Source organism: Aedes albopictus, chromosome 2 (assembly GCF_035046485.1).
Source record: "Aedes albopictus strain Foshan chromosome 2, AalbF5, whole genome shotgun sequence".
In the NCBI taxonomy this organism is placed as follows: domain Eukaryota; kingdom Metazoa; phylum Arthropoda; class Insecta; order Diptera; family Culicidae; genus Aedes; species Aedes albopictus.
The window spans coordinates 127,629,203-127,646,345 of NC_085137.1; the positions used below are offsets into that span (position 1 = coordinate 127,629,203).

Sequence of the window (17,143 nt, forward strand, 5' to 3'; positions counted from 1 at the left end):
CGAAGATCACACACTTCGGGACATAGGTACATAGCATTGGTAGACCCTTGAGAAGACCCTTCGAGGTGGTTAACTTACTCGCTAAGGGTTGAAGTCTATCGATTATTACTATGAAGCGACCCCGGTTGAGCGAACTCATCATTGCACTCGCGTCTTACAGTAGGTAGGGTTCGCCAATTCGCCAATTGTTGAAGTGTTAGTACTGAAATTTTCGTTTTTCCGTGCATAATTCCACTGAAGTTCAAAAATAGATCCACTAATTTCTTATGCTTTCCAATGAATTTGAGTTCTCTTAAATTTCATTCTTTTAAAAGAAACTAAAACATTTATAGAGTAGAAATTTACTTCATTATATGCGCAAATTCCCGTCATATCAGAAGGAAAATAGCCAATAATTGAAGATAGTCCAACTTACCTTTGCCAATGACTCATAGGATGGAAGCAAAAAGATGTACACTATCAATAACCAGCCCCAGTGTTATAAAAAAAAACCAAAAATTAAGCAAAATTTTACGTTTAACTCCGCTGAAGTCATGCACAATTTCTCTCGATCTGCATATGCCGAAGTAAACCGCACCAAAGCAGCAGTTATCACTTCGTCAATTTAAAAGCTTTATGCTTAATAGCATTTTTTATTTATTTATTTATTTATTTATTGTATGACATCAACAGACAACACAGGTCCTAATGATGTGTAAATAACTTAACCTAACTTATTTCCCTATCGTTGTTACAATAAAAGTAAAATAATAAAATTACATACAAAAACACGCACACAAAGAAAAAATAATATCATTATTCGTCATGAAGAAAAACTAAATACAGCCTTAAACTTTCGCTTGATCGTTTCCCTGGAAAGGTTGAAGTCGAACACAGAGGCTACATTGTTAAACGCCCGTTTCAAACCAGTAATGGCACTCTGCTGTCCGTACACAGTCCTACGCAAAGGAGGCCGTCGCTAAGGTCGCAACATCACGTTATTCCGCAGTGCTCTTGGACGAACATACAAATCGACGGACTGCAAGAGTGCGGGGCAGTTCATCCTTCCCTGCAACAAGTCCGCAATGACCATTGCTCGTGCAACGTTCCTGCGCACCTGTAGGCTCTCTAGGTCAATCAATTGGCACCGGCTTCTGTAACTAGGCAGTCGCAACGGATCGCGCCATGGGAGTCGGCGGAGAGCAAAGCGGATAAAACGACGCTGAACAGATTCTATCCTCTCTATTCCTCTTAGATGATGAGGATTCCAAACCACGTTACAATACTCGAGCGTCGATCGAACTAGCGAACAATACAGAGATTTCAAACAATACACGCTAGTGAAGTCCTTGGCGATCCGAAATATGAAGCCCAACGTTCTAGACGCTTTTTCAACGACGAAGGAAACATGTTGTCTGAAGCTTAGTTGTGAATCCAGAATCACCCCCAGGTCCTTCACATCATGTGCACGCTGAATCACGGTGTCGAAGAGCTTGTACTGGAAAATTATAGGTTTACGAATTCTAGCGAACGAAATCACGGAGCACTTCACGGGATTTACCACCATTCGGTTTAATATGCACCAGTTCATGAATGCATCCAGATCCTGCTGGAGGCAAATTGCGTCTTCGATAGAGCGAATCATCCGGTAGATTTTCAGATCATCTGCGAAAGACAGACGGGGTCCTTTCAACGTGTAGTTGACATCATTGAAATAAATCAAGAAAATCAACGGCCCCAAATGGCTTTTTGAAGGGCTGAAACGTTCCTGAAGTGCTCTAGCACACCCCCGGAACATTCCTTGATCACCCTGACATCTCTTGAAATGCAAGATTAGGTAAAGAGAAAAATCTGGTAAACAATTTAGGTTATGCCAGTGTTCAACAATTGAATCATGAATGTACGAAGAAAATATGATTAAAAATATTTTTATGAAATGAAATAATAATGAATATGTTGTTTTAAACATTATAAAAGTGTAATAGACATGTTTTCAGTTTATGAAACTAAGATGTGACTTTGATATTAGTGGTCGGTTTGTCAGTAAAACTTCCCAAGTATTTTTTTTGCCAAATAGACTAGAAGAGGTCCTTAGAACCATTATTAAACGAAAATAAAAGATATAAGGGTTTATGACGGTTTTCAAAACCTCCACAAGACAAATTAGCCATCAACATTTTATTTGGGCTATTCACAATAATTTCTTAAAATTTATCTTAAGAATTATGCAGGTTTCGGGTACTAAACAGCTGTACAACATTTTCAATCAATTTTTTTCACGTAAAATATTTTCAATTTTGTACTTACCTTACCGATCAGGCTAAGGCCGGGGTGGCCTCTGCTGTACATAGCAGCCATCTCCATTCTACTCGGTCCATGGCTGTTTGTCTCCAGTTGCGCACTCTGCGTAGGGTCCGCAGATCGTCCTCCACTTGCTAGACCCTCCTAGCTCGCTGCGCTCCACGTCTTCTTGTACCGGTCGGATGACTCTCGAGAACCATTTTAGTCGGGTTGCGATCCGACATCCTGATGACGTGACCCGCCCACCGTAGCCTCCCGATTTTCGTGGTATGGACGATCGTTGGTTCTCTCAGCAGCTGATGCAGCTCGTGGTTCATTCGACTTCTCCAAGTGCCGTCTTCCATCTGCACTCCGTCGTAGATAGTACGCAACACCTTCCGTTCGAAAACTCCAAGGGCGCGTTGGTCCTCTGCACGTAGGGTCCACGTTTCGTGCCCATAGAGGACGACCGGTCTAATCAGCATTTTGTAGATAAAGCCTGTATCCGCAATAATCGGGACACAGAAATACGTCAGTAGCTCTGTAATGAATCGGTAAATTTGGCCAAATAATTGACTGAGAACTCTTTGGTGTATGTTTATTATTTGTGCCAAATTTCATTGAAATCGATGCATTACTTTTAACTGTAGATGAAAAACAAACAGACGTGGTTTTAAGCATTTTGTACAATCATGACCAATTTTCATTCGCATACTAGATAGTTCTATTAAGCAACAGTTCAAAGTTCTGTGATGATAATTATGAAATTTCATTAGCAGTTACGATACTTATAAAGACACTTTCTTGCAAAATTTCATCAACTTTGATGGCTTGGTTTGAAAGCTACTAGGTGTTGATAGGGGTGAGTGTTAGTGAACATTTTTCGTGGTTTTCATGTGCGATTTTTGCCTTTCCATAACTTTTGAATTTCTCTGTCAATTTTCATGAAATTTTCACAGAAGCTAGATGATTATGTGTATATTATGCCTGCAAAATTTGATGATTATTGGTATAGTACTTTCAATAGTGCAATCGAAACAATAAAGGGTGTTGACTAATTGCTGTCTGAGGGGCTAAAATCACGTTCAGTCCCAATACATGTTTCGACTATAACATTGTTGATAGTGCATCGATTTTCTTGAAATTTTGCCTATTCAACAAATGTATATTGAGAGGTTTGTATTCAAAATTTCAGCCATTTGCTTTACCAAATTTAAAAGTTACAGCGCTGACAAGCAAAACTAGGGGCTGTACAAAATTCAATGGCGCACATTTTACTTTTTCGTTACTACAGCAAAAAGTACTGCACCGATTTACATAAAATTTTGTAGGTGAAATGAACACATCTTAAGATGTTATTAGACAAAATTTGAGAAATTTTAATGTATCTATTGCAGAGTTACAGCCGTATTTCTATGTCCCGATTATTGCGGATACAGGCTTTAGTTTATTACGTGTTACGGCGAACTTTATTCGATCGTAGAGCTCTGCGGAGTCCAAAGTAAGCACGATTCCCTGCCACAATGCGCCTGTGGATTTCTCTGCTAGTGTCGTTGTCGTCGGTCACCAGTGAGCCCAAGTACACGAATTCATCAACCGCCTCGATTTCATCACCGTCGATATAAATTCGGGATAGCGGGCGCGGTGATTCCTCCCTGGAGCCCTTTGCCATCATGTACTTTGTCTTCGACACATTAATGACTAATCCGATTCGCCTGGCTTCACTCTTTAGTCGGATGTACGTTTCCGCCATCGTCTCAAATTTACGAGCAATAATATCAATATCACCAGCGAAACCAAGCAGCTGAACGGACTTCGTGAAAATCGTACCACTCGTGTTAATCCCCGCTCTCCTTATTACACCCTCTAAAGCAATGTTGAACAGCAAGCACGAAAGACCATCACCTTACCGTAACCCTCTGCAAGATTCGAAGGGACTCGAGAGTGTCCCTGATACTCGAACTACGCACATCACTTGATCCATCGTCGCCTTGATCAATCGTATCAGTTTATCCGGGAATCCGTATTCGTGCATAATCTGCCATAGCTGTTCTCGATCGATTGGATTTGAAATTGATGAATAAGTGATTTGTGGGCACGTTATATTCGCGGCATTTCTGCAACACCTGGGGGATGGCGAATCATGGATCCAGCCTGATATTGCCCCACGAACTCTCTTGCAATTGGTGATAGACGGCGGCATAAAATTTGAGAGAGTATCTTGTAGGCAGCGCTCAGTAGTGTGATCGCGCGGTAGTTCCCGCAATCCAACTTGTCGCCCTTTTTGTAGATGGGACACACGATACCTTCCATCCATTCCTCCGGTAATACTTCCTCCTCCCAAATCTTGGTAATGATCCAGTGTAGTGCTCTCACCAGTGTTTCTCCACCGTATTTTAGAAGCTCGCTTGGTAGTTGATCTGCTCAAGCGGCTTTGTTGTTTTTCAGCCGGCCAACCTCCTCCTCAATCTCTTGAAGGTCAGGGGCCGGAAGTCTTTCGTCCTGTACACATACTCCTAAATCTGTTACCACGCCACCTTCGGTACTTGCAACGTCGCCATTGAGGTGCTCATCGTAATGCTGCCGCCACCTCGCTTCTTCATCCGGAAGATTGAGTTCTGCCTGTTCCGTGTCTGTCTGTAACATGCCTCGTTCGCTCTCGTACGGTGTTGCAGCATTCTCGCCCATGCTGCATTCTTCTCGTTTTTCAACTGTTCACATTCGCCGTCGTACCAGTCGTTTCTGTGATTCGGAGTCGCGAAGCCTAGTACTGTAGCCAGGTACTACCTATGGCGGATCGGATGTCCTTCCAGCCATCTTCAAGTGTAGCTGCGCCAAGCTGCTCTTCTGTTGGTAGGGCCACTGCTAACTGCTGCACATAGTCTTGGGCCACTTCTACGTTACGCAGCTGCTCGATGTTGAGTCGCGGCGTTCGACTTCGACTCGTGGTGATAAATGTCGAAAGTTTTGAGCGCATGCATACAGCTACTAAGTAGTGATCCGAATCTATATTCGCACTGCGTTATGTGCGGACATTGGGTATATCCGAGAAGAATTTACCGTCGATTATAACGTGGTCGATTTGGTTTTCTGTTTGATGGTCGGATGATCTCCAGGTGACTTTGTGGATATCTTTGCGGGGGAAGAAGGTGCTTCGGACTACCATACCACGGGAGGCTGCCAAGTTTACGCATCGCTGGCCGTTATCATTCGATACGGCGTGCAGGCTGTTTCGCCCGATTACCGGTCTGTACATTTCCTACCTGCGCGTTCATGCCGCCGACAACGATTTTCACGTCACGCGGCGAGCAACCATCGTATGTTTTCTCTAACTGCGCGTAGAACGCTTCTTTCTCGTCATCAGGTCTCCCTGAGTGTGGGCAGTGGACGTTGATGATGCTGTAGTCGAAGAAACGGCCCTTAACTCTTAACATGCACATCCTTGCGTTGATCGGCTGCCACCCGATCACACGTTGTCGCATCTTGCCCAACACTATAAATCCTGTTCCCAGTTCATTAGTGGTGCCACAGCTTTGGTAGAAGGTAGCCGCTCGATGTCCGCTTTTCCATACTTTCTGTCCAGTCCAACAAAGTTCCTGCAACACCACGATGTCGAAGTTGCGGGGATGTAGTTCGTCGTAGATTACCCGAGCAAAGTCTAACAGCAAAATGATAGCAAATCGAAAACACGATTTGTAATCAGCAGCAAATTGAAATCATATTTTGATATCAGATTCTCTTGGTTAATTTCGATTTCAAATTTTGATATCGTTTTGCTGTCATTTAAAATTATTACAAATGTTTAAGCTTTCAAGTCATTTCAAAACCTTTTATAAAGCATCTAATGATATACCATCATTGCAATTAACGTATTGCATTTAGGTTTCAATATTATTCGAAAAACTCTAAATTTAACGATTTTTCCATTTTTTCGCACTACATAATAGCAAAAACAGTAATCAATTTGCCATCACTGATTGCAGGAATTGTTTTCAACTTGCTCTCACAGGAACATTTTTCTGCTCTCATATTTGATGTTTTAACCGTTAAAACGACCAAAACGACATCAACCTGAGTAATCATAATTTGCAATATCACAACATCAAAATTAGTTTTCGATTTGCTGTCAGACTTTGCTCGGGTATATCCTGTCACATCCTGCGAAACCTAGTGACTTGCAATTCCATGTTCCCAGTTTCCAATCGTAGTCCTTATTTCGTCGTGTGAGTCTTTGCCGATTGTATCGAGTCGTATTTTTTCCTATGTTATTCGCAATGGGGATTTTTACGGGTGGCTTATTGGGCCTACGCGTTGACTCCTGTCTCGCCGCAAGAATTACTTTAGTTCGATTTATAATGAAATTTAAAGAAACTGTTCAAGATTTTGGTAGTGGTCAATAATTGGCCAATAATTCTATTTGTCATTAATGATTTCAGTTTCATAGGCGAAAATTAGTAAATTAGGCCATAATATCATACCGCATACACTCCAAATTTATGAAACCGTAAGCCTTATAAAGGGGATAGATAAAATGATCGCGACAGGCAAAGATTTTTCTCATTAAAAAAATATTCAACTGTTTGTATCTTAAAGTACACCAAAACGATCATAATTTTTTTTTTGTATTTGTTGATATATTAGTAGTCTTTTTATGGTCCAAATTTGTGCACAATTGGATTATTCCACATGAAGTTAGAGCGATTCTAGTAATATGTATAACTACCCAAGTAACAATCAGCGTGCCTTGAAGGTTTATTTATGTTTTATCCTGGTTTTATACGAGCATGTGATAAAGCTAGTTGTTCTATATTAGTTTATGAGGTAGTTTTTTACTTTGCACCTTTGGCATTCCATAAAACTATCATATAACTTCTGCTTTAAACATATTCAGCAAAAGACTTGCTAGTAGTCATGAATTGGTTTTATCACTTATTATATACCATTTCAATAAAACTTGCATTTGCGGTTGTTGTCGAAGAGCTTTTTTTTGTAAACAAATACACAAAACTGTGAGGCAATGCATAAAACCAACAAAATATTTCGTAGCCGTAACAAAGACCAAAAAATGCTGTGATAAAATCGCTAGTTCTATAATGAGCTCAGTTATGACCACCTCAGGAAGGTTAGCCCTATTGAAGGAATCATCAGGAACACAGAGTTTTATCAGAAAAAAATGTCGCCTAACCGGGATAGTTTATGTAAATACAGAAAAATCATTACTCAATATTATGAATTCACTTACAGCTTGAGATCAAAGTGAACGATTACCTTCACGCTTATTTTCAGAAAAATTACATAATGTCTTTGAAACTCCGCTATGTTGAAAACCCTTTTACGCACTCAATTCCATCGAGTAAATAAAATGCATTTAACTTCCAAATAATGCACAGTTTCTGTGGCGCACTTATTTTTTATCATTATCACTGTCACATTCACCATAAATTTCCCGTGGCGTGTCTCCTAACACGTAATAAATAGGAAAATAAATCTGAATTCTAGATCGGCATCTTTCTAATTGATGACTGTAGAAAAAACCAACCATAATTAATTTTGACGATCGGACATAGTGAAAAATAAACAAAACAAATATTTGACAAGTCGAAAGATGGTTCTATTTAGAAGGTTGTATCGAGGATACGATAAAACTATGATACAATCCGAAGTCCTAAGCCGGTTTGCATACGAAGTCCTGTAGGTCGTAATAAGACTGGGCCAACTAGCCAGAACGTGGGCTTTTGGAGGCATAAAGACTGCCCCAGAAAGTATGGACGCACCTAGGCTTCAGTTGTCTGGGCCTGATCGGTGGTTCTTGTTTCGGGCTCCGTTTTGTCTGTTTCTGCTCACAATAGGATCGAAAATTCAAACGTTCTTTGGCACGATATACATTGGAATTCGAAATGTTAACTTTTTTGGTCATACCCCGCTCTGTGTTAGTTAGAAGGGTTTTTGTTGTGCTCAAACACCTTCATTATTTGTTTATCCAAACGAGGGATAGCAGGATACTTATTTTTTACCCAATTTTTGCCTATGCTTTAACGTGTCATTCCCATCGTGGTTACTAATTGATGGTTGCACAATTTTCTATCTTACTCCAACCATATTTTGCTCTTTTCCTAAGTGACCTTTCAAACTCTGTACATCGTTTGTGCACATTTTTTTAATGATGTTCCGTTGAAAGTTCATGTATTTTGAAATACACTGTTGAAACCGCAAAAACCGTCATACAAATGCTGAGAAAATAGGTTGACCAACAGGATGTAGCTTTCAAAAAGAACTAGTCATCAATAGTTATGAAATGCCAGTATTTTCTTACTGCGTCCATACTTTCTGGACCGGTCTTTACAAGAACTCGAGTGGACTTTCAAGTCGGCATCAATGGTTCTATGTTTAGGGTTTTCAAATCGCTAAAAAACTTAGATAAAATTAAAATTGTTACTTGGGTATCTTATAGCAATTTTTAAACTGTGTATCTCCAGATTCAATGAACCGAATGGAATGATGTTTTGAACATTCAAGACTTATATAATATTCTTTGGAAAACGTTTGACTTAAAATTGCAAACCAGGAAATAAACTATATCGATTAGTTTTATTTTCTGTTCTTATCAAAATTAGGCCAATAGGGTAAAAACACTAGACTTCGCCCCCCTAAAATTCTGCTCTAATCTTCGCCACTTCATACATAAAAAATGGAATTTGTATGGAGGGGGCGTAGACTAGAGCAGTGGCGAAGTCTAGTGCTTTTACCCTATTTGATGATCGTGTTAAAATTCAGGATGGTAGCTTTAGTTCACTTCAACTACCTCTTTTTGATTTAAATATAAATATGTTTTGAACGACAGTAACAAAACAGCCGGAAATAAATTTATAAAATATTCTCCTGTGAAAAATAGACCAAATTTATAATTTTTCATAAAATAATTTCAATCGCTAGAACTTTTTTTCTTATATACAATTTTCAGTTCTATCAAATATTTTCTAACGATCATTTAATTAGTCATAAATGTTTGAAACTTCATTCCATTCAATTGATTAAATCCGGAAATATCACATTTCAAAAATAGCTTCTAGAACTAGAAATACTCTAACTTGATGTAGAATATCCCAATCTCGCCCAAATTTGGACAAGTAGTTGGTTCACTTACTGTGAAAATTTGATATGTCCCAGATGGAGGATAACGTGCCTCTGTAGCCGGCCTTCTGATACACCAAGTTGAAAATTTTTGAGAAAGTGAAAATTTTGCCTGTTTTGATAATTTTGTCCCCTTTTCATGACCACTCAATTATTGTTGAATGGTGCGGAAGAAACTCAGATCCACAAAAAAGTGATCGAAATCAGACACCGTCATGGCAGATGAAGAAATAGTTATTTATGCAACAAGTTGCAAAATGATGATTTTTTCAGCACGAGTCGTACATTTATCCAACGAGGCTTGCCGAGTTGGATAAATACGACGAGTGCTGAAAAAAATCTAGTTTTGCAACGAGTTGCATACAACTTTTTTTGTAATTACGAAAAATACACATTCAGTATGATCTTTTCTCGGTACACAAACATGCATCAGGAGGAACCACGTGCAACCATCCCTCGACAGTGCAGTTTTTTTTTTTTCGATCAGGTAGGCTATGGTATGGTGTAGCCTGTGAACGAGACCCCGTTGTCAAACAATAGTGTGTGAGGTTTGGCAAAAGTCGGAAAAGTAGCTTCAGCAGCTTCCTTTTCACCCGATTTGCAGTTCGGTTAGGAATAAAAATCGACCAAATTGGGATTCCAGCTGGTCCATTGATGTATGGGCAAGTAACTGAATCTACGAAAGACACGGAAGTTTGTTAAAAGCGTGAGCTGGCAAAGGTGCCGAAAAGTGCTACTTTTCAGCACTCTTAAGAGTGCCGAAAAGTAGTACTTTTCGGCACACTTGCATCAGTAGTGAAAAGTAGGCCTTTTTTGCACACTTCAGGCGATTGAAAAGTGAAACTTTTTGCAACGTAATTACAAAAAATATGTTTTCTGGAAATTATTGCTTTTGCATAGAAAACAAAACAAACAAACGTATTTCGCCTACTACAGATGTTATTGAATTGGGTTTTTCAACACACTAAGAATTTAACAGTTTAACACTATTTTGTTCTATTACCGCGAAACACCGCGGACCAGACTGTGCATGAAAAAAAAACAATGGTTTCACTAATTTGCGTAACGAGTAGTTTGCACTCGTTTGTTATGATACAATATTTTATGACGCTACTTTATGGTTTTATGATTAACCGGTATGGCTCCATGAACAAGAGTCATGATGTATGATAAATGAAAGCAAGAATAAGTTTGTCGTATCGCATTTGACATCCATGACTCTCTTGTATATAAAAATGCAGAGGTATACGTGAGGCCGCGCATGACTTTCGAACGGAACTTCCGATTTACGTCATCACTTTTTTTTTGTTAGTTTAAATCCCAGGAAAGTTTATGATGCAAAAAACATGGAGAAAACTCGTTTTTTCCGTCGTTTTTATTTTTTGTGCATTATGACTTGGACTTGAACCTGTAAAATGCAGTAGGCAAGATAAAGTTTGCTAGGGACAGCTAGTTTTTTTAAAGAGTGAGAAATATTGATAATAACCGTCATAAACATCATGATATCATGAAGTTGCATATTTCGTCATGAATTTCTCATCATGAATTCGGAAACGGATTTTCTCATGCAGTTGTTTATTTTCTTTAAGTAAATTTCGCTGGAAGTTCCTTCAAAAGTTCTACTAAAAGTTCTTTTTATGTAGAAAATAGTCTAGAAATTGAAGTTTTTGCAAATGTTTGAATTTTTAGTTTAAAATTCATACTTTGCTGATTACAGCATACTTTTTCTCCAGCGCCATGCGCATAGTAGAGTACAATCTTGTCGGTATTTTGTCGGTCATCGGTAACTCCTTCAACTACTGTTACTGTTGAACAGTAAATTTGAAGTTTTATCACCAGTTAACCCTCTAATACCCATTTTTTTTTATTTTGATCTAAATATCATTTTTCGTCATCTAAAATCGATTTAAACATGTTTTGGAAGATGATTCTTTTTAATTCTCGATTTCGTGAATTTCAGTTTTTGATTTTTCTAATTTTTATTTTTGAACATCCCCACACTTTTATATTTTTCCTGGAAGCCAATTTGGGGAACGGATTTTTTGAGATGAAAACATTTTGAGATTTTATGATTATTGTTGAAATATTATTATTTTAAATTTTTTTCACAGAAAATTTTATTTTCCGTGCAATTTTAAAGTAAATAATTTTAGAGTGTATTCGATTCGCTTAAACCATTAAACAAGGATAGAATGATTTGGGAAAAATTTAAAATATGTTAATTGTAGCGATTCAATACTAAATAAACAATGACTTCTGTTGCGACAGGTGATGGTTTTCGGACCGTCCAAAGAGCAAAAACTCGCTTTTTACGGTGGAATTCGCTTTTAGATTTTCAGTCCCTTTTTAGTTTAATCCCGTCCAACAAATTCTATCTTCTAAATACTGCTTCTACTAACAAACTAACTGTGCTATGCTCAACGTGTGCTCCCTATCGTGTGGTGTCTGGCTGAATACTGACTGCATGTCCCTGAACAATCGCTCATCGTTGTATATTGTTAAATGTTCGTTCTCGCATCGGTTGAGTGCCGGGGGAAACTAGGGTACTATAGCTCCGTCCTGAACAACTTCTAAAAGGTGACTAAAACATTTTTTCAATGATTTTAAAAAAATGTAAATACGCTTCAAAATACACCAAAAATTATTTTGAGATATACAGAACAGTCCTAAATATCAGCCAAAAATATTAAAACAATGATTTTCCACGAAACAAAAATTACAAAAATTCTCAAACTATACCCCGTCTAAAGGTGGGATTGGGTATTAGAGGGTTAAAGAGTATTTATGTGTACAAAAAAGGCCATTTACCTTTAAGGTACTTCCCATTCCCATTTTACGGATTTTAGCTTAAAATAGTTTATGCTACAGGTTTTCGACTGGAGATGGTATGCTATGGAGATTCTGGCATTCTTAGTCTAGGAGATTCAAACGATTAAATTTGCATTGCAAGACGTTTCGGCCTGATTTATTTGACCTTATTCAAGAGTGAACTTCAGAGTGAGTGAAGCTGTTTATCTTTTTTTTTTGTTTTATTCATTAGATAGACACCATTACCTTTGAAGAAGGCCAAATAAATCAAGCCGAAACGTCGGGCAATGCAAATTTAATCGTTTGATTTCCATAGACTGAGAAAGCCAGAATCTCCGTAAAATAGTTTATACCGTCGCATTTTCATTCAATTTTTTATATATCTTAAATCTATACTAATTTTTATTTTTTTTCTTGTTTCAGGTAAGACCAATTGGAAGATTTTCCATATTCCACAACGTAAGTTTTCAATCGGGGTCTCAAGTTAGCCTAGTGGTTAAGGCTATGGATCGTCAATCTGGAGACGGCGGGTTCGATTCCCGTTCCGGTCGGGAAATTTTTCTCCCTGGGCATAGTGTATCATTGTACTTGCCACACAATGTGCAAATTCATGCAATGGCAGGCAAAGAAAGCCCTTCAATTAATAACTGTGGAAGTACTCTAAGAACACTAAGTTGAAGAGAGGTAGGCAAGTTCCAATGCGAACGTAGAGACATAAAGAAGAAGAAGTAGAAGTTTTCAATCGTGAGTTCAACCAATTTCATAATCAACTTACAACAAGGCATTATGAAGTTCTATCACTTCCTAAACTGACTACAAAGCAGTTTGCAATATTTCATTTGCATTACAGTATATATACTGTAATGAATAGTAATGTACTAGGATATGGTAATATATGTTACATCAACTATTAGTACTGTAGAACATCATCATCTGAATGTTCTCTAAATTATATTTTAAACCTGTAGAATTGCGCAATATGCGTCATATAGTTATGCTGCAAACTTTGATATGGTTGTCGTAGTAAAATTTTGATTGCATCTTTACAATCAGTCGGTGGTAGTTGGAACAATGTACTTCAACGTTCCTAATCTTCTCCAATGTATGCATCTTGATCGACTCTGATTTGAATCCCAATTGGGCACGTTTTGCCGTTGTTTGCGACACGATTAACTCTCGTTATTAACATCCTCAATTATTTCCATTCCATGGTAATCTCCCGAGCAACCTGTAGTTGCGTGTGCCAAACAACGCAACGGCACGTGCAAATGGCAACACCATTTTTTGGGGCTAAAAGCTACGGCTTCTGATTACCCGCCGTGCCGAGGTGCGGCAAAAAGTTCGTAAAAGGCCAACAATTTAGATTGGCGCTTATTATGGAAACTTTGCCAGCTTTCACGATACAAAAACAACAATCAATCACGCTTCGATTAAGTCCTTATTACGGGCTAAGCGGGGCTCCACCTGTGCGGTGCGATCTTCTACATTTTTGAGTCGCTGATGCCTAGCACCCGGCACGAATGGGACGGCGATGAATAGCGCACGTGCCCATCGAATGTGGAGGTCGTGGGATTAGTAATTTTCCTATGGATTTAATCAAACGACTTTTTCTTCGTCAAGAAGATGAACAAGTCCAGGGCTGGTGGCGAGTGGTATCTTTGTTGAATATTTGCGACCAAGCCCATGCTGATGATCAGGAGTAGTTTGACGGATAGAAGTAAAAGTGATTGTAAGGTAGAAGTAGGATTTTGACGAACACACGAACATTTAGTACGTGAAATTCCTGGAATAACTAGGCTCGGTTGCTACCAGCCCTGTAAATCCTTTATTCACGTTTGTGCGTTGGCTCTCGGACCTCTTCTTGCGATCCACCAGCGATTAAGTGGAGGAGCCCTCCACAAATGTGTAATCCTTACACAATATGGGCTCTGTTTCAGAGCAGCGATGATGATGATCATTGCTAACTCTATACGACGACCTGATCCGCACGGATAATGAGATACATGTACCACACCGTCGCACCGCGTCTGTGATCATCATTATGTGGCGCAGCTGCGCGCGGGTTTCGTTATATGTATGGACCTGAGGCCCCCGCTGGCGCTCGCTGGCCGTACCGAAAGATCGAGAATTGGCATCATTCGTGGTAATCGTGATCCACCGATGATGAACAACAAGCCGTCTTACACGTGATGAAGAGTTGATCACCCAATCTGCGTCACCGTTGCGTCGTCGTTGCCGCACGACCACCCCCAGTCAGTCGGATCCGTTGTTGGTCATCGGTGCTTGTTAGCCGGGGTAACGCAAAAACAGAAGGATATATTGAACACTTTTCAACAACAGATCGACATCATGCAACAACGCAGCGTATAAGGAAGCATTCGTACCTCGTCTCGCTGCGGTGTGTTGAAAGCAGCGCCAATTGTAATTGAGTGCTGACGTAGTCGCAGATACTGATGGATGATGGACGGTCTACTAAACAAAAATGTGTGTAAATGAAGTGTGTTCATTGTCCATCCGAAAATGATGACCACGCACAGCACACGGTGCTATTTTATGAAGCTACCACGCTAATTGACGTTTCGGTTTTAACTCACGTGGTGATTTTGACGAGAATTGTGGCGAATTGATGAGCTGCGCAACGCAGCCACACGGGTTGAAGGGTAAACCGATTGATGACTTCGAACAGGAGATATTGTTCGTTTTCGATCAGTTTCAATGAATGGTAAATTGAAACTTACTGTGTCTGCTGGTGGTTAGCGAAGACTTTGAAAAAAAAATGCAATTTTCAGTTTGAATGGATAAATGCATGGATTGGTAAATGTATGATGTAGTTTTTTTAAATCTCAGACAAATGGAGATTATTGTCTTGAATGCATATCATTAGACTATGCATCTGGAGTTATTCGTGCTACGTTTGGCACAAACGCTAGCCAAAGTCGCATGCAAGTTTACTAACTAGCATAAAATGCTTAAATCTATCAAATTTGATGTGGTAAAACGAAATATTTTGCATGAGTTGTTAATTGAGATGTTAATTGACCAATTTCCCCTGATTGCTTAAAAAAATATTTCTATGCTTAATGATTTGCAATCAAAAAAGCCCTAAACCGCATATTTTGTCCTATAAATTGCGGTACAAATTGCGGTATAAATTGGGGTGGCCAAAATGTTTGGGATAGGCAACTTTTTTTTCTCTCATAAAAAGTTCAACATGCTGTAACTTTTCATAGAGTGCATCAAAAATTCTCAAATTTTGACTGTTTGTCAACCTATTATATGTGCATCATTGGTACAAATTTGAGCTCGATTGGTAAATCTTTCGCGAAGCTAGAACCGTTCTCGTAAAACACTATTTTTTAGACAACCAATTTTTTAGCCGTCATATCTTGGAGACCAGTGAACCGAATTGACTGAAATTTTGAGCGATTATCAACAGTATATTAATGCTTGAAAATTCTTCAAAACACTGGTACGTTTTGAACGTTGAAAAAAGTTATGATGATTTGACATTTTCACCCATATAGAGGAAAACGAGTCAAATTTACAATACTGCACAAAAAATACTAAATGTGTTTTTTTTTATCTAAATGGGATCTAATATATCTTATTATAGATAACTTAAGAATAGAAGTAGAAAATCTTTGGATATCATAAATAAAATTTAATGACATAGATGTAAAAAATTTACATTTTTCTCGAGAAAGATCCTAAAAGTGTCAATCCATCATAACTTTTTTCAACGTTTGAAAAGTACCTATGTTTTAAAGAATTTTCAAGCATCATATGTTGTTGATAAACGCTCAAAATTTCATTCAATTCGGTTCACTGGTCTCCGAGATATGACAGCTAAAAAATTGGTTGTCTAAAAAATAGTGTTTTACGAGAACGGTTCTAGCTTCGCGAAAGATTAACCAATCGAGCTCAAATTTGTTCCAATGATGCACATATAATGGGTTGACAAGCAGTCAAAATTTGAAAATTTTTTATGCACTCTATGAGAAGTTACAGCATGTTGAATTTTTTTGTGAAAGTTCGGATCTCAAACTACGTTTTTGCAGCAGTGCTTGGTATTGCAGCTCAAAACTGTAATAAAAATATATTTAAACTCAAACGCAACATTTTGTTTTACCTTATACAAACATGAATAGTTTTTTCTCCTCACGCTACCACTGTCCCACAACTATTCTGCTGCGCTCAAATTCTGTAACTAATTAATAACATGTTTACATCTTTCTTATGCTAACTCAATTTCAATTTACCTCTAACACTTCAATCTAGCTTTCACTCTATCTCGAACTCTATTTCCAATTCAAAAACTCAATCTTTTTAACAATTTCACCTCGAATTTCACTTTCTTGCATTAACGACTCCAATTCTTTTCACTCTGTCATCTTTGTTTTTCTTTTCACCAATCTGACGTTTCAAAGCAGTCTGACGTTTTAACCCAGTTTGACGTTAGTCTGAAAGGGGCCTATCCCTCTCAATGCACCACTTGTGCAGTGATGCCAGGTGCCGCAACAGTGAGAGAAAAAAAAGTTGCCTATCCCAAACATTTTGGCCACCCCCTCTCTCTCTCTCTTCTTGGCGTAACGTCCTCATTGGGACAAAGCCTGCTTCTCAGCTTAGTGTTCTATGAGCACTTCCACAGTTATTAACTGAGAGCTTCCTCTGCCAATGACCATTTTGCATGCGTATATCGTGTGGCAGGCACGAAGATACTCTATGCCCAAGGAAGTCAAGGAAATTTCCTTTACGAAAAGATCCTGGACCGATCGGGAATCGAACCCGTCACCCTCAGCATGGTCATGCTGAATACCCGTGCGTTTACCGCCTCGGCTATATTGGCCACCCCCTGTATATCTCAAAATTATGACGTGCTGGAGCAAATCTGTGCCCGGATTCGGATTCAGCGGCCCAAAAGCCGTCGGAGACACATAAGTTTGCT

General features: G+C 38.9%; 1 protein-coding gene and 1 long non-coding RNA gene across 7 annotated transcripts in view; one reads left to right on the forward strand and one right to left on the reverse strand.

Moving 5' to 3' along the window:
- Window positions 1-17,143, forward strand: part of LOC109423693 (tyrosine-protein kinase Btk) — a 471,634-nt gene that overhangs the window by 353,015 nt on the left and 101,476 nt on the right. The window lies entirely within an intron of this gene.
- The window catches only part of LOC134287729 (uncharacterized), a 473,313-nt gene that overhangs the window by 90,959 nt on the left and 365,211 nt on the right, over window positions 1-17,143 (reverse strand). The window lies entirely within an intron of this gene.